The sequence below is a fragment of the Oryzias latipes genome, chromosome 5 (genome assembly GCF_002234675.1).
Source record: "Oryzias latipes chromosome 5, ASM223467v1".
Taxonomy (NCBI): Eukaryota; Metazoa; Chordata; class Actinopteri; order Beloniformes; family Adrianichthyidae; genus Oryzias; species Oryzias latipes.
In genome coordinates, this window is record NC_019863.2 from 18622045 (window position 1) to 18644286 (window position 22242).

General features: G+C 39.3%; 1 protein-coding gene across 1 annotated transcript in view; it reads right to left on the reverse strand.

Annotated features, from left to right (window-relative positions):
- Nucleotides 1-22242, reverse strand: part of grip2 (glutamate receptor interacting protein 2) — a 242945-nt gene that overhangs the window by 175569 nt on the left and 45134 nt on the right. The gene's annotated exons all lie outside the window — the stretch shown is intronic.

Sequence of the window (22242 nt, forward strand, 5' to 3'; positions counted from 1 at the left end):
TGCAGGAACCTGCAAGTCTGTTATTCCCAGATAACAAATACAACTGTGTGGAAAACAGGGAATCTTGCCCAGCTCTCCAGTTTAAAGATGTGCTTGTGTGCGCCAATCCGCCTCGCACGAGAGGCCGCCAACCACTGCTGCAGCTAGGAAGGTGAAGAAAAAGCTGCTTTCTTTGTGCTGTCACACCAAACACCTGGGACACACTTTGCATCCAAACTGAAAAGAAATGGAATAAAATGGTGTTTTATAAGAATAGGAATCAATAATGATTGTGCTGATCTATCAAAAAATATATTTTTTATGCAATATTTTGGAAAACTGGCACAGAAACACAGAAAATATCTATATTTTGAATTTGTATGTTTAAAAGAAAACAGAAAATCTTGATCCTTCACCTGAAGTCAAAAAGTGAAAATAATTTGGTAAACTAGACAGAAAAAGGGAGTCAAATGAGGGTCTGTGTAGTTGCTGGATTTACCTCAATGTAAGCACGGTGTTGGAAAAGTGGACCTCTCTGTTCTGCTGCCAAGTTTTCCTTTTTTACAGAGTCCCGAGGGCATAAGGAATGTTAAGCATTTATTCAAATATTTGCATTTATTAATACAATCACAAAATAATTCAAGTGTTTGTAATCTCACTGTGTTTTTCACCTGTCAACTCTTTTTTTTCATTTTCCTCTATCTCATTTACTTTGTCTAGTCTGTCTGAGTTTCCTTTGCTTTTAAAACTATTCTATTTCTTATTTCCTCTCAGTTTGTCCCCCTAGAGCTCCTCTTTAAACTCATCTTTTCCTGTGTCACTTCTCCTTTCATCCCATCTCTTCTGCCTTGTACCGTTTTATGTGATGCTGTTGCCCTCTTGTGGTTACAATGATGTTACTGGTTTTCCTAAGAAGAATTTTATCAACGTCCATCAATTTTTCTGAACCCATTTAGTTCCATTCAGGGTCACAGGGTTACTGGAGCCTACTCTGTTGGGCAAAGGTACACCCTGGACAGTTTGTCAGTACATCACAGGGCCCCAAACAAACAAACAACTACACATCTATTAGAGACTAGCTTTATCCTATGAACCATGTTTTTAGAATGTGGGAGGAAGCAGAAGCAGAACAAACCCACACATGCAGGGGAAAAAATGCAAACTCCACACAGAAAGGTTCCAGCTGGGATTCAAACCTGGGCCTTCTAACTGTGGGGCAAGGATGCTACTCACTACACAACAATGCAACCCATTTCCCAAACAAGAATTGCTTTCAATAATTTTACATTAGTGCTACAATACTAGTGGCAGCACATTTTTCTCAGTCTGCACTGAAATCAGGGTTTGGGGGAAGAAATAAGGTGTAGGGTCGCACAGAAGACACATTGAAAATATGATAACAAGCAACTGTAGCGATTAATCCAAACACACATTGAAGCAGTTTGCTCAACTATTTAATTTAAATTATTAACTGTTATAAAGCAGGACCAGATTGTTTGTTGGCACCACATTTATCAAACTTCCTTCACAAGAAATAAAAAAAACATTACCACCATTCTATAAGATTTGCAATTTGTGATTGCTGTATGTTTTTGATCCTCACATCTTTCACTGCCTTCCTTCATCAGGAAACATCAAAGTGACACTCTAAATATTTCTGTCTAAAATAGCACCTGTCTGTGTCTGAACATGTTATTTTTTGTCTCTTTTTAATCCACGATTTAGCCACAGTGCTGTGCTGAAGTATTAATACTCTTATCGAATGAGAACTCAACAGAATGCCAGTTCACATGATGGAAAAATAAATTTACACCATTACAGAAACATCATAGTATTTTTTACTCATCATGAGGAGAATAGACATTTGAAAGAACATTATTTACAAAAAAACATTAAAGGAAAGTATATTTTAAGATCTATAAAAAGAACAACCAAAAACAACAAAACGTAACAATTTCAGATAACGGGAGACACGTGGTCAAAGTTTACAAACAGCAGCATAAAGGATAATTGTGAGGCGTGTTAGTTTGGTCATGTCACATATGTTATCTAATCAAAGTCCTGCTGTGGTGGAGGAACAAAAGCTAAGATGTCAGGGTATGGTCACTATATGATTCTGAATCACTGACCGATATTTAACTTTAAAGAATTTCATCTTTTTAAGGAAAAAGCAGTTTTCAGTTATCCCTAATGAAATGACTCATATGTTTATTCATTAAAACGTCCACATTTATTTAGTTTAACTCAGTAGCGTTTTTTAATACTTAAATACATTTTGAAGTGTCATTTAGAAAAATCAATAATAAACTAAATGGATTTATAAATAAAACCAAACTTCTGGGTTCCATAAATAATTCCATTTTGGCAGTGATACTCAGCCTTAGTCATGTTTATGGAAATACAATCATCTCAGAAAAGACATGAGTACCAGGAACCAGGCAGATTTGGACAATTTACATCAACAAGTAAAAGTGTGTTTTTTCTACTTATTAAGATTTTTGAAAAATAAAAAGAAACCTATGTGATTTCAATGAAGTTTGACAATTTCAAAAAAAAGGAGTGGGGTGGAACTTGTTTCTTTCCTTTGACTTCACCCGGCTGAACTGTAAAGTTAGATCTGAAATTTCCTGTTAAATAATGATGATTGATTACTTGAAGACATCTGTGGATTAATTTACAAATGAAACCATGTGAGACGTTGATGAGGACGGGCATGCAAAGCCCAAAAACAGAGTTGAACGAAAGAGGAAAAAATAGGCACATACTTTATACAGTGCTGTGGTAACCTAAATGTGATTCTATGAAAAATGAGAAATCCAAACAACTTTACAAACTTAACAAATCCTCTTAAACTGGGGTGGAAATTAGCTTCAAGAGGCCATTTAAAATGACCGAACCCTCACAACAAAGATAAAAACAACTTTGTGCTAACAAAAATGAGCCTTCTATCTCATCAATAGTTGACAACATCCTCCAGAGTATGGGCAAATATTAAAAAAATAAAATGACAGCAAAACCATTGTGAAAAGGGCTTGAAAATCCTAAAACCCAAACCCCAAAACTGACAGACGAGTTGAACACACTGCCCACAGCTCAGCCTTTAGAGGTGTATGTGTTCTGTGCTCCTGAGAGTCATAGAACTGTAGCTTTAGCACAAAAATACTGGGAAAAGTGTTTTTTTTTTTTTTTTTTTACAATTCCAATTGAATTTATAAAGTAAATTAGAGGAGAAATGAATCTGTTGCTGCATATGAACAAAGTGAGGTAGAAATAATCCATTACATTTTCCCCTATTTTGCCTTTATTCAGTCATTTGCATTGGCCAGCGCCTGAGCATACTAAGCCGATTACCCATCAGGCACATCTGTGGGCAGCACAGTCCAGTTGCTATGGAAACATGGACAATGTAAAAAGCTATTTTACACTGCAATTACATCCCCTCCCTATCACATGTTTAGGATGTTTACAATTTTTGTTACTGCAAAGAAACAAAAGGCAAGAAAGTGGGATCCCTAGGGTTGGATGGTGAGCCAGGCAACTGCTGCTTGCCCCACCTGGGACCTAAACACAAAGCTGATTTTAAAAATGGACCTCAGAGGAGCCTAAATTGGCTAAAATTGTAGGCTTTTTAACAGTGATGATCCCTGCGTGTGCGTGTAGAAAATCGCAAATTCAATAAAACACAGTAGTGAAAAGATTTTGCTTTACTCGTGTTTAATCACAGAAATACCTCGTCTATGAGTATAATATTTCATACAGTTTATTGGGGTTCATCATTAAAAAAAACATTTTTCCGCAATTTTTAGGTACAAATCTTGGATGAACTTGTTGGTGCTGCATATGGATTAATTGTCTTGTGTGTAAACAACTAGGGGTGTAGAGAAAAATCGAGTCAGCGATATATCGCAATATTTCATTTGGTGATATTTGTATTAATTTAAAATGCTGTCAAGACGCTAAGTATTTAATTATTTATGAGCATCCTTCAGCGTCTGACTCTTTTTTCACTTAAATCCCCGACTGCTAGTTGGCTCCAGATGACAACGAGTGACACGATATGTATCGTATCACCAGACTCATGCCAATACACACCCCGAATAACAACCGCAACAGTCCTTTAAAGGGAAATTATGAAAGCATGGCTATACTCATATTTTTGTCAGTAATCATTATCGATTTATATTACATTTTATGTCACATATCATATATATTTGTACTTATTTTGAAACAATTGGGTAACACTGAAGTTCATAAATGAAGCATGAAAGATTTGGGTTTTGTCTCAGTCCTTAAAGAATTAAAAAAAATATTATGAGTTGAAATAACAAAATGCCTTTAAGAAATTTGTACCAAACATCTTTTAAGACTTAAAACATGTCCTGCCTTCCTATTTATACATTCTGTAAATTCTCCCTCCAATCATATTTTGACCTTTTGTATAAGCTTTCCTTGTTTTCTTTTAAGTAAGGTAAATGCTGCTTTTAGGCTGAATCAAACATACTCAGTAATGCTGTATTACGCTTAAATTTTTTCATATATGTCCTCCATCACAAGAACAAATAAAAATGTCACAACTGCTTAAAAAGACAAAAAAAATCAATTGGAGTGTTTTATCTTTGGTTTGTCAGAGAAATAGTACCGAACACCCAGTGGCTTTATATTGTCGTGAAAATCCATGAGAATAAACAGCCAGTTTATCTTAAGGAGAATATTAAAACAATACCAAAGAAGTTTTTATGCACTTTTTGTCCAAATATCTCATGTGTCTGAACAGTTACATAGGTTTGTTATCTACATTAGCTCATGATTTATGAGGCTTTTATTCTTGGTTAAGCTTTACCATCAGATAGTTCTTTAGAGTGCAAGATAAAACACACAGAAGGTGAATGTATATTATGAACACTCTCTATAGATGTTTGTAAAGTGAGCCCACTAATAATACATAATGAAGTTTCCTATGCAGCAAAGCCTTCATCTGCAGTGAATGTTGTTTCAGCCGTAATTCAAATGAACTGCCAAATCTGTGAGGAAAAAAAATAGGCCTTTAATTTAAATGTCACTGACTGCTCACATTCTCAAAACAGAAACAATTGATGAAAAAGTAAACAGACATTAATAACAACAGGAGAGATCTCCATCAGAAAAAAAACAAAAAAAAAAACATCCACTTTTCCTGTCTAACAGCTGAGAAGGCAAATAAGAGCTCAAAGCCTATGGTGTTGGACAGATTTTACTGTTACAACAAGGGTTTATGGATCTTCAGAAAAACAAAGTGCTACCTCCCAAGAAAGTTTATTACCGTCATGGTTAGAGGTGTGTACATCCCACCTGATGCTAATGCTAACTCGGCTATTGAACTCCTGCATGCAAGCATTGGCACAACGATATTTATTCGGTCTTCTCCAATAATATTATTTTAACGTTTATTCTTTATAATAAGCTGATCATTATCCTTTCATACTCAGATTTGCAAACATGGAGGCTTGGTAATTCTTCTTTCTGAATGATCAATAAATGACAAATAAAAAAATAATCAATGTCAATAAATGATGTTTTCAGTGTTTGCAGGCTTACATTGTTAAATACAGTAGATATAAACAAAATCGTGATGTCTGTGATGAGCGTTCTGTGTTTTTGGGGCCCTCCAATTCATCAGGGTTAAGGGTGACCATTTCTTTGCTGTGCAGTTATCCTATTGCTTTTAGGTCGCACTGCTGCACACATTCTGTGGCCCTTAGTGATTAATGATTAATGATTTGAGGGGAAAACAATGTCTGACATGGCAGGAATTCAACCAGTCATCTATAGTCCAGATGGGTGATTGCTCAGCATTAATGACCCTCAACAACCGACCATGACCAAGTCTGGGTTCACCGTGACGCTCCATCCTTAAAGTGTTCAGCCCAGCCATCAGTGACTGAGGGGAGACTCATGATCAGCTCTGAATAAATGTTTGGCTCAGAGCTTTAAGCTTTCTTTGCGGTTACGCCGGCTGATTCTTTCCTTCAGCTGACAGCAGCAGTAATATAATTCATCCACCTCAAACAATAGACTGTTCTTGTTTTAATTTATTCCTAAAACACCCAGAGGAACAAATTTAACCTTTCATTCATCACATACACACAGCGCCACATTTTACACACAATCACCTCATTAACCCAGAGAGAAGCTCTCAGTACACAGGAAGGGTTCCACTCCATTAGCCAGTGTCATTACTGCAGGTACTTTGACTGTAAATGGGAATATGCATGCAGTTGTCTCCAGATAGTACAAATGAGTACACAAACGCAGAAAAATAAATCTTTCAAATATAAAAGTTGTTGCACACTCTAAACTTACAGTAGACTACTGAACATTTTGTGTATTTTATTCATGGATTTGTTAAAAGAACAGCAGCATATGCAAACAGATACAGGTGGTTTCCCTATATAAAAAAAAAAAAAAAAAACTCTTGGCTCTCCCCAAACTTTTTTTTTCGGAAAAGGTCTTTTTAAGCCGTGGCCATCTGGGTTAAAGATTCAGCTTGGCGTCCCAGAGCTAATCCTTGTTGCGTGACAGCTAGGGGGACGGCGGTCACATAGGACTCTCCTGAAAGGGCTTGATTTGTGAGACATGGAAGGAGGGCTGCCGGAAGCCAAAGACAGACAAAGGAAGGATTGATAACACGCTGAATGGTGCAGGGTCCGATGAAATGGGGCGCCAGTTTACGGGAGGTAGCCTGAATGGAAATGTTCCATGAAGAGAGCCAAACCCTCTGACCAGACTGGTACGTGGGTCCCACCACTCTGCGTTGATTAGCGATTTTTATCGGCATTTGCTCTCCCTGGTGCCAAATCGAGTTCCTGCGACGGAAACAGAGGTGGTGAGTACCCGAGGGAGGCCTCAAAAGGAGACACCCCGGTAGCAGAGGACAGATGACTGTTGTGGGTAAATCTGATCCACACCAGGAACTTGGACCAGTCAGAAGGATTCTGGGCCACCAGGCAATGAAGAGCAGCCTCTAGCTCTTGATTTACTCTCTCCGCTTGACCATTTGATTGCGGGTGGTACCCAGAGGACAGGCTGACTGTGGCGCCAAGAGCGGAGCAGAAGGCCTTCCACACCTGAGATACAAATTGAGGTCCCTGATCGGCGACAATGTCGTTGGGGATTCCATGGTGGCGAAAGCAGTCTGAACGAGGATTTCAGCCATTTCCGTGGCTGTGGGTAACTGTGGAAGAGGAATGAATTGAGCGGCTTTGGAAAAACGGTAAATGACAGTGAGTATGACAGTGTTGCCTTGAGAGTCCTTTGATGAAGTCCATAGCAATGTGTGACCATGGCATTCTGGGTACGGGCAAGGGTTGGTGTAAACCAGGAGGTGAGGAGTTTGATGATTTGGAGTGGGCACAGATATTGCAGGCTGAGATGTATTCCCTAACATCTCTCTCCATTGCTGGCCAGAAAAACTGACGCCTCAGGAGGTTAAGGGTTCTCTGGACTCCAGCATGACAATAGATACGATAGGCGTGTCCCCAGGCTAGCACATCTGGATGGAGAGAGGATGGAACAAACAAAGTGTCTTTAGGAGCTGGAGGGTGATTAGGCTCCTCACCTTGAGCTTGAGTAACCCGCGTTTCAATGTCCCAGGTGAGATTCCCCACGATGCATGTAGGAGAGATGATGGGAGTTGCGTCCTGGTTCCTTAACGGAACTGAACTTCTGGGAAAGTGTATCAGGTTTTACGTTCCTACTGCCAACCCTGTATTTTATGGTGAATGAAAAACGGTCAAAGAAAAGGCACCAGCGGACTTGACGGGAGTTCAGTCTTTTAGCGGTACAGAGATAAGCCAAGTTTTGATTATTCGTCCACACAATGAAAGGTCGCTCAGCCCCCTCCAGCCAGTGGGGCCACTCCTCCAATGCTAGTTTGATCGCTAGCAACTCCGGATTTCCCACATCATAGTTGCGTTCAGCGGGTGGATGCTTGTGGGAGAAGAAAGCGCAGGGCTTGAGTTTGCTAGAAGAACTTTCTCTTTGGAAAAGGACAGCACCTACGCCTGAGTCAGAGGCATAGACTTCAACAAGGAATTGGTTAGTAGGGTCGGGCTGAATGAGGATGGGAGCTGAGACAAATAGCTCTTTCAGCTTATCAAAGGCAGATTGGGCCTCAGTACTCTAGATGTAAGGTTTATTGACAGAGGTAAGTTGAGTAAGTGGAGCATCGATGCTACTATAATTCTTGATGAACCGGCGATAAAGATTAGCGAACCCTAGGAACTGTTGTAGCTTTTTCCTAGTGTCGGGGGGTTCCCAACTGGTAACTGCAGTGACTTTAGCAGGGTCGGGACGGATATTACCCGCCTCAAAATTGAAACCAAGAAATGAAACTGTAGACACATGAAATTCGCATTTTTCTGCCTTAACATATAAGTGATTTTCTAGCAGACGTACTAAAACAAGACGTACATGGTTAGTGTGTTGAGAAATATCACGGGAATAAATAAGTATGTCTTCAAGGTAAACAAATAAAAAACGGTTTAGGAAGTCCTAGAGGACGTCCTTCATGAGATGTTAGAAAACTGCAGGTGCGTTGATGAGGGCGAACAGCATTCGACAGACACTCAAAATGCTGTTAATCCTGCAGCTTCGACAAGAGGATCCAAGGGTTCTGTGGGGAGATTAAGCTTGGCAACAAGGTGACTGTCAATGAAACTTTGCTTGGCTCCTGAATCAAAGCTTAACTATCATGAATCCCCATTGAGGGCATAGCTTGACAGGGATGTATAAAAAAACTTTCTTCCGTGATGGATACGGTTTTACCCGCCCGCGGCCTGTCTTCTAGCAGGGGGTTCTGGCATTAAAACGAAGCTTACAATGGTTGACAAGATGCACCGGGTGACCACAAAAGTAACGCATCTTTGCGTCTTTGTCGTTCTTCTGGTGTAAGTTTCGAGTGGCCGATTTGCACTGGCTCCTCAGGGATTTTTCCTGGAGGGTCCTGGATGGTAGGTAGCGGATGATCCTGAGTGGATGAATGTAATGTTGCGTTTCAGGGATTCCTTTTTTGGTTGCAATTGTGTTCCACCTGTCGTTCCCGGAGCCGGATGTCGGACCGCAGGGCTGCAAAAAACAAGCTCTTCAAATAAATTAGTCTCAGGTTGGGAACACAAGTAATCATTGATGGTTTCATTCAAAGATTGTTAGAAAATGCCTTTTAAGGCTACGTCTGGCCAACCCACTTCCACAGCTAGAATTCGGAAATCAATAAAATGATCCCTTATAGAACGGTTGCGTTGCTTGAGACTTAATAATTGGTGAGTTGCTTCTTCCTCCTTACGAGGTTGGTCAAAAACAAGTCTGAATTTTCCAATGAAGCAGTCAAACGAAACATGATATATACAGGGTTTGCTTGAGCCCATTGTAATGCCTTGCTTCTTAGAGAATTTATGACTAAATTATCTTACTGTGATCAGCTTGATAATATCTAGGTGCTTGCTGAAAAATAAATTGCCATTGAAGGAGGAAACCTCCACATATTTCTACGTCACCATGAAAAGGTTCAGCTTGGCGTCCCAGAGCTAATCCTTGTTGCATGAAAGCTAGGTGGAGTCTTTCCGGGTCAGCTGGGTCTGGATGCTGGCCAGTTCGTTCTGTCATGTGTATGACGTGGCAGACCCAGATGCTGGAACCCGGAAGAAAACTCAGGCGAAGTAGTTGGTTAACAGATTTATTTTTCCAGGACGTAATGGTGATGGCGTAGTAAGAGTTCGTAGAATGAATTAAGGAAGTCAGCAGTCTTGCCGATGCTTCAATGAAATCAGAGCTGAACACAAAGCGTGGTGGTAGGGTTTCGTGGCTGACGTGATTCTTGGCTGGAGTCGTGGCGTGGCAGGAGCGAGCAAGGCAGGAGCGTGGCGTAGCTTGAGTGGAACAAGACGGATCGAGCAGCTCGTTGAGAGAAGGATACCAGGTGGACACTCGTGGTGAAGAACCTGAGAGTGGAGCGACAAGGGGAGGTAAGTAACTACTGTAGGTAACTTTGAATACAAGACTTAACTTGGCGACCAGACATAGGCACCTTTAGGAGCAACGAACTGACGATGAATGCTGGGACCGGATCTCCTGAAGAAGGCTGGTAGAAGATGAGGTGAGTGTCCACAGCTGGTTCCAATCAGAGAGCAGAGCAGAGAGTTGCAGCAGCTTTCCACTGCAAAATATTTTAGTCTTTTAGAGCTCTGCATAGTCAGGCTCCACATGAAACCTTTTAAAGCTTTTTAGATTCCACAAACTTTCATGTGCTCTCAGATCATCAGCTCAGTGTTTATTGGATGTCTCTATCACACTTTTAAACTCAAGAGGATTGAAAGTTCCAGCCGATGGCTCCTTTTCCTCTGTCCCTATGCGCTGTTGACCCAGCTGAGGCTTTGAATATACCACTGAAAATCTTTTTGCTTCAGTGGGCTTTTTCTATACGTGGGTTTTATGTTGGTGAACAATTTTACGTTCATTTCATCTTTAAAACATGCTTTATCTCATGCTGTATTTAATTGTGAACTCTATTATTATTATTAGACACACTGATTTTTTTGCTATAAGCACTGCAAAAACACGCCCCTTAGAAAAAAGTCAAAAATTCTTACACCATTGGCAGACTTTCTTTAAATAGGCAAGAATATCTGACAACGGTGAAAAATCAAGGGTTCTCCTGTTTCGAAAAACATTTGAGTCACCAAGACATGTTTTCGCAAACTAAGATTTTTTTTTTTTTGAAAAACTTTCTTGATGAGATCTGCTTCTGTGTTGGGAAAAAAACAAACAAACAAACAAAAAAAACAAATACTTAACCCTGATAAAACCCTAAGAAAGATAAGGGAATCGGGACACTTGAGAGCAAGAGTCTGAGTAACTCAGTTCTTTTACAAATGAACTTTTACAAATCAACTTTGGTAAGGTTCAATTTCATGTGAATGCTCATTGTTTTTCCACAGATAAAACAGCTAAAGCTAAACTAAACTACTCTGTCAAATGATTGACCGATCATCTGGCATGGATTTGTGTTCGACGACCTCTCAAGACTATCCTGAGCATTCAGAAATGTCATGAAAAAAGTACTTGTGATACATATTCAATATAAACTTTTTCGAGCTTCATACGTATGAGTAGTTGTTGAAATTAAACATTTTTTTGGAAGTTTGGTCTAATTTGATTTCCTCTTGAAAGAACAGTGTGATAAAAGAAAAGAAAACAAAGGAAAGTGACAGATGTATCAACATCATCCACCCCTTTTTGGGTCACAAGGCCTAACTTTGTTGCTTTTGGGCAAAGGTGGGGTATACCCTGGACAAGTCGCCAGTCTGCCAGTCTGCCACAGGGCACACAATTACACACACCCATACTCACTCACAATCAAACTTAAGGACACTTTAATCAACATATGAAGCATTTTTTTGGACATGTTTTTAGACCGGATAAATGCAGAGGGTTGTGCAACAAAGGGCATCTGACGTAAAACCAAAGCTAAATCAAATATGTCAATCAACATCTTACATCCGTGCCAGATCTTACTACGTTCGTAGAAGGCCCGAAGTGGTTCACAGTCCCAACCTATTACCACAAGAGGTAATGTAGGATTCAGTGTCTTGCCCACGAACACTTTGACACATGGGTGGGCAAGGCAGGATCGAACATGCAACATTCCAATTCTGCCAACCAGAGCTGTGAAACCACAGGATGCTGGTGAAAATCTGAATGGTGGTCAATGAAGACGATGAGGATATTAAGGTTTTTCATGAAGTGAGTGAAAGACAAAGAAGAGGCAGGCAAACTAACACTAACAGAAAGCTCACTGTCTGAAAAACGCAGTGCATGCTGAGCAGCACTTTGCAAACAGGTAATGATTACTTTCTCTTTGCTTATATGTCAGCAGAATTGCATAAAAGATGTGGAGAAGCAGCAGAAAGGGAAAGGCTTACGGAAAGGGGAGACAAAGAAAAAGCGGGAGAAGGAAAAGAATCAGAGAGAAGTAAAAACATGAAAAATGTGGCATAAAAATCAATTCCAATCTGAAGCCTATTTTTTGCCATTCTTAATTACAGTTTCAGCAATAGAGCACGTTTACACACACCCACACTTGCAGGAGTTATAATTACATCCTGTTCGATGAAGAAGCTCTCAGTCACTGAAGCATTTACCACCAACAGCATAGAGCACGAGGGACCAACACTCATCATTCATGAGGACACGCTTGCAGCAAGTTAAAGGACAACTGCTGGTACATGCTACAGAAGGATTAAACTGAAAGAACAGAGATGGAAGAGGAACAGGAACACAAAATTACATGAAACAATAATCTCATTAATGCCACAGTTCAATGAAACACAACAATTGTTTTTAATTACATTCTTTTAATGTTCTGATTTTTTTTATTAAAAACATTAAGTGTTCTGGTTTCCTGGCAGAACCTTTCCACACCTGAAAAGCGGGATTAGAAATTTCCAATTAAAGGACACACCTTGAGGAATGATCAACCTTAGCATCTAATTGTAATGCCCAACAAACTCAGTGAATCCAATGTGTCAGATGTGTCCTCTAAATAATGGAAATGGAGATTTATATGCACCAATTTAGGTGTGTTCACATTGCTTTTGAAACTTATCTTAGTTCCACTATTGGTTTAATACATTCTTGCCACGTTTGTGCTATCTTTACCTAGGCCAAAGGTTGGTTTAAGCCCTTTTATGGGCGTTCTCGTGGTGATGTTTTATTTTATTTTCAAAGCCTAACCCTAACCAGGAGCGTTTTGGCATTTGGGTTACAGCAACTCAAAGCCCTTTTTTTATTTATAAGGTTGGCAACCTTTTACACTAAATGGATCTTGTATTTTTAGTGGGGGGTGGGATTCTAGATTCTGGGCTTATAGGGATTGACATGAGTGAGAATTCCCTCAGCAATGGAATTCTAAATTTCATGAGATCAAACCCTAATTTAGGAACCATAGCAACACTCCCATGGATTAATTTGAATCAAAATAGTAAAGCTAGAAAAAAAATGGTGCTGGTCACCTCTGGTACATTAAACTGATAACTATGGTCGAGGAAGCAGAGTAATAATCTAAAGAGAAACAATGACAGTCTGACAAAAAGGAACTACACACTATATACCCACTAATATTTTAATCTCATACTTTTAGTCAAATAAATCTGGGGTAAAACGCAGACATGTAAATGCACTCGTTATACCAACTTGTCCAGTGTATACTTTAGGGTAAGACATCCATGTGTGTTACTGATACTTTTGCTGCATATACAAGGATTATAATCACAAATATGAACCAATTTATTATTAAAAAGACAGAATAGTACTTTTGATAAGTAATAGTTGAAAAGTTTGACAGCTTTGTTTTCTTTTACCAGTTACTTCACATACAAAGGGCAGATGTGTCTTTTTCAAAACTTCTTTTTTCAATGTATTTGAAATGTAAAGAAAATAAAATCATTTGTATTTAAATTTAAAAAAAAAACAGAGTTTACAATTTGCCTGTAATGATAACAAATAAAAACAATTCTCTCTGCCAAATCTGGCTCCACAAGGTTCTGACACCCCCTAGTATCAATCTCAAAGTCTTTAACATTTTCAGAGAGGTTAAAAAAAAGATGAACATTTGCATTTTCCCACTTAAACCCTGCTGATCAGGCATTTCCTCACAGTTATATGCACTTTAACATTTACCAAGCTATCTCAGGCATGTACAAAAAACAGCTGATTTCCTTCATATTTCTTTGTTTTTGTCATAAATTGAAGAATTTTCACATTTTAAAAGCAGCATACATACATCAGAAACTGATATATTCTATTATGTTAAAGTTTTCTTTGTACATCACAAGTCAGAAGGGTGAAAAGTTCTGTCCTTGATTCATTTTATTCCAAGGGATGTTTCTTTGTCATTTCAGCGTAAATCAATGTTAAGCCTGTTCATCAGCCCTGGTGTGAACAAATGTTGCTTCATGTTGGTCTTTGTGTTGGGTGTGTATTCCCAGCAGTTAGCCTTGAAGCAGATTGAATTCAAGCACTTAAAGATTCCCCAGAGAGGAAGACACAACAGTCCCCTGCAGAGCTCCTCTCTGTTCAGCTGCATTTCCATTGTCTGGCAGTGATACAGAGCAGGCTTCACCTCTGACACACTGCATTGGATTGAAAGGCAAATTTGTTAAAGAAAAGAATGAGTAGCTTAAAGCTGCCAGGTTTTTTTATTTTTTTTTATTTGCTTTTCTGTCTTCGCTTCTTAGGTCTTTTCAATTATTTCCTTCATGTTATGGGACTTCTAGCAACACTCTGGTTATGAATACACTAAGGAGAACCGCTTTCATTTCCTTTTTGGTCATGCTTTTTTCACCTCTACCCTTTATTTATTTTCCAATATGTTTATGGTACTCCATCCCTACTTTAATACTTCCTCTTAATTCCTGCCTCGACATGCTTTTATTTTATTAAAATTACTACTTTCTTTTTAAAAGAAATCATTTTATTGTTATGCAGTTCTTCTCTTTACCATATTTTCCATTTAGAATGCTCCCTTCTCCTTCTGCATCCTGACATGAGCTTTTTTTTTATTTGTGCATCTATCCACAACTTTCACCTATTTCCTAATTTACTTTAATTCAATGAGGGTATCTGTATGTGCAGTATTTAAAAGGCTGGAATGTGGTTCTTAATAATGCAAGAGAAACCCACTAAAGCATCTAACTGCCTGTTAGGTAATTTACTTCTGTGCTGAACCAAATCTGAGGGAACATTTCCAACTATTCACATAGTTTCTTGGAATTAATAGAAATGCCAATCAACATAGAAAAAAAGATGCAATAATAACTCATGTGATGCAGCTTTAAGGCATGTGCAACAAGAGTTTGGTACAGTCCAACAAACCACAGGATGTCATGAGGGTGTGATTGTCTTCTTCTAGGATGGGGATCTCTTTGAACAGCATTTTAGGATTGACAAGACAAAAACAGTGAGGTGGTCAGTCGCTCGCCATCTGCCCATTGTTGTCCACAGCTGCACAGACAGAACCCCTCTCTGCTACCTCTGCAATCCTGACAGTTGTTCTTTTCCCCCTGATTTAACATTTTTGTAAGATAAAACACAATTTTATAAAGGTTGCGAACTAATACTAAAGGGAAAAATCTGCTTTTCCTATATTTTCCAAGCAGATGGCATAGTGGCCTGTTAGAGTCATCTAACAGCTGGTCCCCCATAGAAAAACAAGCACCAGCACCCAGCCCAACTTCTGTGGATGTCACAGTTTGAAACACCCTTGAAGGGGAAAGTTATTAACCCAAAACAACCCAATCACACTATTCCTACGTCCTCTGTGGAACACTGAATAAAAACTAAAAATATATTTTATGTTTTTCGCAATGGTCTTTCTTATAGAGCACAATGTCTTCTGCTGTTGGATTTCACTAAGAGCATTGACATCTAATGCAAAATGTTATTTACGGATGTGTTTGATAAAAAACAACAACACACTGGCATATTTAGTGAATGTACCAAAGTAGTGCTACGCCAAATTTGGTGTTCTGACTCCGCTGCTGCAAACTGGCCTCATCAGGGTTCATTTAATCCTCTGGTTGCATTCATCTCCCGCCCCTTACTTTAGTGTTCCTTATCAGTGAGGTTGAGTTTGACTGCTCTTAGATTGACACAAAAAACCTTTTTCATCACTAAATTTTTGCTCAACATTCCTTGACAATAACTATCTTTAACATTCAGCATTTGTAGTTGTGAACTAAGTTTTAAAGTAGTGTTAATCACAAATTTATAAAATTAGCCACAAAATAACTGCAGCAAAAATAGGAACAGGCACTAAAACTGAAAATTTAATTCAGTTCAATTCAATTTTATTCACATAGCCCAGTATTACAACAATAGTCATCTCAATGGGCTTTAAACCGGTAATTATATAATGAACATGAAATATTAAAGAACATGAAGTCATAGAATTCTATAGGTAATTGCTAAACTGAACTAAACAGACTACACTAAACTGGGCATCCCTGCCCTTAGACCTTCTGTTGCGGTAATGAAAAACTCCTAAAAAATGTATTCCGGAAGAAAAAAGAAGAAACATCAGGGGTATTTGCATGAAAGAGGGATCCTCCCCAGGACAAACAGGCGATGTAGCAAAATTCTTAAAGAAGAATTAGCTTATCTAACTCTTCCATTACAAACTCTGTGTGAAGACAGAATACATTGTTTATCGGGAAGTTGTTTTTTTTGTGAGGGATGGGCACAGCAGGGCGGAAAGATACAAGTATCTCCAAATGACATTGTGATATCTGAAATGTGTGAGTTGAGGTGGTGTGTATGAGATGTTCTCTGTGTGATGGATGAATATAGTTTGGATCTTCATTCATTTCCAATGGTAATCACATTTGACTGGGAACACCAAGGTCTAACAAGGTTGATTAAAACTCAAAATTCAGTGAGAGAGGTTATCATCATGTTTATATGTTCAAGTGCCTGTTGTGGAGGATATCATAAAGCTTTGAGGCAATCAGGTGTTAAGCACAATATTTGTGAGTGTTTTAAGTTGTAGATTGGTTAGATTTGACCCAAACCCAAAAGGAGGGTTAAGCAAACCTGGACTAAATACAGAGCGATAACAGCCAAACTAACAGCAGTCTGGGGCGAAATGCACTTGGGCACAGTTCTGCCTGGTGTAACTGTGCATCTAGTTAGTTTACATCCATTGGAAGCTAGCACCTGCTTCGTGTATGCCCACTCTGACTGGTCGATTCTGGAGATAGAACGTTTAAGTGTTGGTCAAGGCCCATCCAGCTTCACCGAAAAGCCAGAGCCATATTATGACAGCAAACAAGTCCTGCCTCCCACATTTGAAGAGTGTCTGGAATTCCACAGTAATATGGGTCTGAGCCGTGGGGTCCCAGTTAAAGAAAGAGGGGTTGAAAGCCATACAAATTTGGAAGAAGCGGATTTTTTGGAGGGTGATGGTAGAAAACCCTGAGTGTATTTAGTTTACCACATTGTGGTACCAGAAGGCAGATGTCTAAATGAATAAGATCTGAAGAGTAGTTTCAAGTATTATTAATGTTTTAATTAGCCAAAGCAGAGCATTGGGGTTGAATACAAACAAAGCAACCGGTACAGTTTAATTCCCAAACCCAAAGAGCGATCTGAAATCTGAAAAACCTGTTTGTATCTGTGGGTTTTTCTTTAGTACTAAGGAAAAAAGTAAATAAGTGGCAACAGTTTTTTTTCTTTTTTGCTGATGTGTCACGATTAAGCTTTGTTCAAAACGAACGTGATTTGTGTGGCAGAAGTGTCCAGTCGCAATGCGAAATGAACACGATCAGAGATCCTGCTGTGCGATTTGAGCGTTGGCCGTGGCATAGTGGTCTGGCAACAGCACGACTACAAGGTGTTGTGTAATATCTGACGCGCAGCGAATATTTCGTCGAGCGACATCAAATATCAGTACGTTGGTAAAGAATTTGCATTGTGTCAACCAATCAGGGACTCAGCTTTGGCCGGTGATGTGTTGATGACACAATCAGTGGGTGGAGTCCAAAACCAACATGCAGGAGAATCCGATCACATTCCCTCTGAACTTTATGATATCATTTGACTGTTGTTCCTAGTAAATCGATGGTGGTAGCGTCAGGTTTTTGAAAATAATTTTGGACAAGCATCTAGCTGCACAGTTTGCTGCACATCTAAACAAAGGCGGTGTGAAGGTATCTCTATTTAAAATGAAACTGCATAAACTCAATTTTTTGTAGAGGTCTGGACAGTGCTTTAAAAAGGGATGATCAAACAAAAAAGACATGAGAAAAAGGTGCAGCCTCAAAAATAACATTCTTCTGTCAATCACAATTTAGTCTTGTAACTCCGAAACCCTCCCAAAGTTCAAAAGTTGTCTCACTTTACTTTAACTTTTAGTCTTAAAATGAGAAGAAGAACATTTCACAACAAGTTTAAACAGCAGAAAGAGCTATATGTTGAAAGGGAATCTTTTTGCAGTCCTTTTTGGTCTACTTTTTAAACATTTTCTTAATCTCTTTTGGGAGTCATTGGGTTAATGGAGCCTATCCCAACTATTTTAGGACAAAGGAAAAGTGCACCATGGACAGAGTGCCATTCTATGGTAGGCATATTTAATTTGACAGTGTGATTGTTTTAATTTCTCCTGCTGTTTTTAATACATTTCAAAAAGTTTTACCAGGTTTGTTAACATCATGAGGTATTGATTTGTTTTCCTCTTTTCTCAATCTGTTTTCATGGCGAAGGGCACATCATTTGAGGGCAAAAGTTGTCTCACTCACTCACTCACTCACTCACTCACTCACTCACTCACTCACTCACTCACTCACTCACTCACTCACTCACTCACTCACTCACTCACTCACTCACTCACTCACTCACTCACTCACTCACTCACTCACTCACTCACTCACTCACTCACAAACACACACTCTCCATCTGCGCTCTTTCTCCTGGTGGAATTCACTTCTGCAATCTCATTGCAGTTACAGTCTATTGGTGGTTTGCATTTCAATTAGCGCAACCTTAGCTCTTTTTCTCTCTTTTTTCCTTTTCCTCCTTCTCTGTTCCAGTCAGTGATTGAAGACATATTTTCCAGGGACATATTATGAGCTTTTTATTTTAACCCTAAAATTAGATAATGTGTCAATTGGGACATATGCTTTGATAGGCAATACCACAAGGGGAAATGTAAGTCCTTCCCCTTCTAATGCTAGCGTGGTGATATCCTCACTAACACAACATAAATTTTAATATATTTTATGAAGACGTAAGATAAAAAGAATATTTTATGCATATGTCTGAATAAACTCAACATTAGGTTTCACAGATCTCTGTTTTAATCCAGTTCATTTCCATAAAGAAAAAATAATTCCCACATGTCAGGAATCATCAAAACCAAACAGGCTGAACTTTTTCTGTTTCACCTTCATTCAAACCTTAATTTATTCAGTCATTTGTCAGCTGTCATTTGCTGCAGAAGTTTTACATGGGCAGTTAGGATTTTCTTTCCACCTCCCTCCATCATTCTGTCCTTCCATCTCCTGGGAAAGAGTGATTTTCTGGTGGCAAAAGTGTTCACGGGGAGTTTCCCTCGGAAAAGCTTTCCATTTCCAAGGGCTTTGTAGAGATATTACCACAGCTAATCCTGAAGGCAGACTTCTCTTTGCTGCAGTGTGCACGTGTGTGTGCATGTGGGAGACAGCTAAATACACAGATTCCCTTTTTTTTGCTTGTGCATAGAAATTCTTTCTTAAATGATGCTTGAGATTATTCACAGAATTGTGTTGTGTAGGATTATGTCTGGATCTTAATCTACATTAGGTCTGACATCAGCACCCTGATACTGCAGCAGAGTTTCATGTCAAACTGTGAGTGTATGTGTGTGTGTGTGTATGTGCGTGTGTGTGTGTGCACCATAGTGACTGGTAGTGACAAAATGAAAGAGAGACTTAGCCATTTACTTAAAAACAGACTCCTGTGTGTGCAGAGAGCATTCTTGTCTGTGAAAGTGTGTGTTTTGTATGTTTGCGATAAGCTCCGTTTGACTGAATCCCATTCGGGAAGGTATGGAATGAGGTTATCCCTCTTTTGCAGAGACTGCACATGTACACACTTCAATAGATTTTTCTCACTTCTCCTCATTTCTCTTTTTTGTCCCCCACATGCACACACACCCATTCATAAATACACATAAGACAAGTTTAGTCTTTTCTGCTTGAACTGATCTGTACCACTGATGACTTTCATGCACACGAAAAGCTTTTCCATCCTCCTAAACTCTTTTTGCATCTCAAACATTTCTGAACACAAACATTCCATGATGTGATAACAGCATGGTCCAAATGCTGGAGTGCGACTCCACATGATCGCTCAACTGCTCACAGATGCTGGAGGGGGCGCTGCGGCACTGGATGCAGAGGGACAAAGCCAATGTTCCAATAACCTGAAGGTGAGCCTGCTGCTTTCCCCTTCACCAGTCGGCAAGACAACAGCAGCAGATAAAAGTAGCCTGCAACTCAGTACTCACTCTGTATCCTCTGTGTCACTAATACAAAAACAATTACAATTTGAATAGAATAATAACTAAAAGACAAACAATGTAACGATGCCTGGTTATAAAGTCGAGTTCCAAAATCTTTAATGATGCAGCAAAGGATTTTCTGGACAGCAGCCAGGCCAATGCACTACTCTTATGAAGCAATGTTGCTGTAAAAGCTCCAGTCTGGAATTTTTTTGCAGAAATCCACAGGTTTTTATATGTTTACCTGTTACTTGATGTTCCATGGCAATGTTTTATTTTACATTTCTTGCTATATTGTTTTCCAACCATTTAAAGTGGAAAACAACGTATAGATAAAATCTGATGTATATACGTTCTGATGTAGATAAGTTTTATTTTTAATTAAAAAAAGATCAACTTCTGCTGTTTCCTAATGAAAGTTTTCAGATAGGGGAAAAGGAAGTAAAATACTTTTTTCCCGTCCCCACACTGAGTGCATTGGACAAGCACATGGATGCTGAAAGAACAGACTAATGATCAGAAGAGTTTTCATAAACAACAGCTGCTACTTAAATCTAAGAGCCACTTAGCCCCAGCTGTCTACTTTATGAGACCTGCAATCATCTCGCAGCATGATAACTGTGGTTATGAAGTTGTCATTTGCCATGTGTGCTGTTATGACCACTCATCCAAGATTCCGTAAAAGCCTCCTGGACAGTGGAGCAGTGTGAACTGCGCTAGACTTGCAATCAGTATGTTGTGGGTTTGAAGCTCCTTACGGTCACAATAAAATCACGTGGTGATAGAACTAGATACCGTGTTACTGAGCAAAGTACTTCATTGAGGCAACCACCAAACACAGGAAGCAGATGCAAACAACCCAAAAAATCTTATTCAAAAACAAATATAGAGGGGGGAATGTGCCACCGGATACTGTCACATAATCACTTAAGAAAACCAGGAATAGTAAATACTTCTGCAGTCATGATGGTTCAAATTCTATTGAAGTGCAAAACTGCTGCTCTAATCCCTGACAGAAAATTAATTTGTTGCAGCAGTCAATAAAAAAAAAAAAAACAGGTCTTGGAAGAGTTTTTAGAAATAATGGTTGATGCAGGAATTGGGGGTTCCATGGAGAGATCAGACTTATTCTCAATGCAGGACCAATTTTCATGAGATTGTACAAATGAAGGAGGGACTGAGTGGAGCCCCTTCTAGACAGCCTGTCTGTACCTACTTTCTTCTTAATACACTACTCACAATAAGTCAGGAAAATTGTGATCTACATGAGTGATTTTCCTATTTGGTCTGAAAAGTTCCCTTTTATATTAGCAATACCAAATGAGAAGAAATAATTTTTTCCTTAGTTTGATATTTATTATCCCAAAAGTTAGGGCAATAATAAAGATGGCACCAAACAACAAAAATTGACCATGTCAGTAGCAGGCATTTCCACCATGACAGCTTGGTCTGATCCTCATCTCATGAACCTCACGTACCACTCTTCCACAAGTGCCATGTGTTGCTCTGCCAGGTCACTTGGGGATAGGGTACAATCATCCAGTCTCTGGTTCAGCTGGTCCAAGACGTCCTCCATGGGGTTCAGGTCAGAGGACATTGCTGGCCATACCATACAAGGTACTCCAACTTCCCAAAGTCGAGCTGTAACAATTCTGGCACCACGTCGCGGAACATTATTATCCATGAACAGAAAGTTGGAGGACTGCTGGTGGAATTAGGGATGATGATGGGTTCTATGATGTCTCTGAGGTAAGAATATGCAGTGATTGGGCCTTCTACAATGATCAAATCAGTTTTGTGTTGACTGGTGATGCCTACCCAAACTGTTACATCCTCTATCAAAGAGAACCCTGAGGACCATATTGACATTGGTGTGTCGCTCACCTTACCTTCTCCAGTGATACTGAAAACCATAATTTGTGTGCAAGGTGACCAGAAACTCATCAATGAACAGTATGGTTGACCATTGCTGCATTGTCCAGGTCACATGGTCTTGTGCAACTTCAAAAATTCAAGGCCAAGTCTCGGTCTGTAGCTGTGGGGCATTTGTAAAACCATGTCTGAGTGCAGAGGTCCTTAGGTACTAGTCATCATTCTGGTCAATCACACATAGGGGTTCCACTCCTGGGTCTGTGACAAACTGTACCAGTAGTTCTGTGTCTTGATGCAAGTCCGCTGATGAGAGACTCAAGTTTACC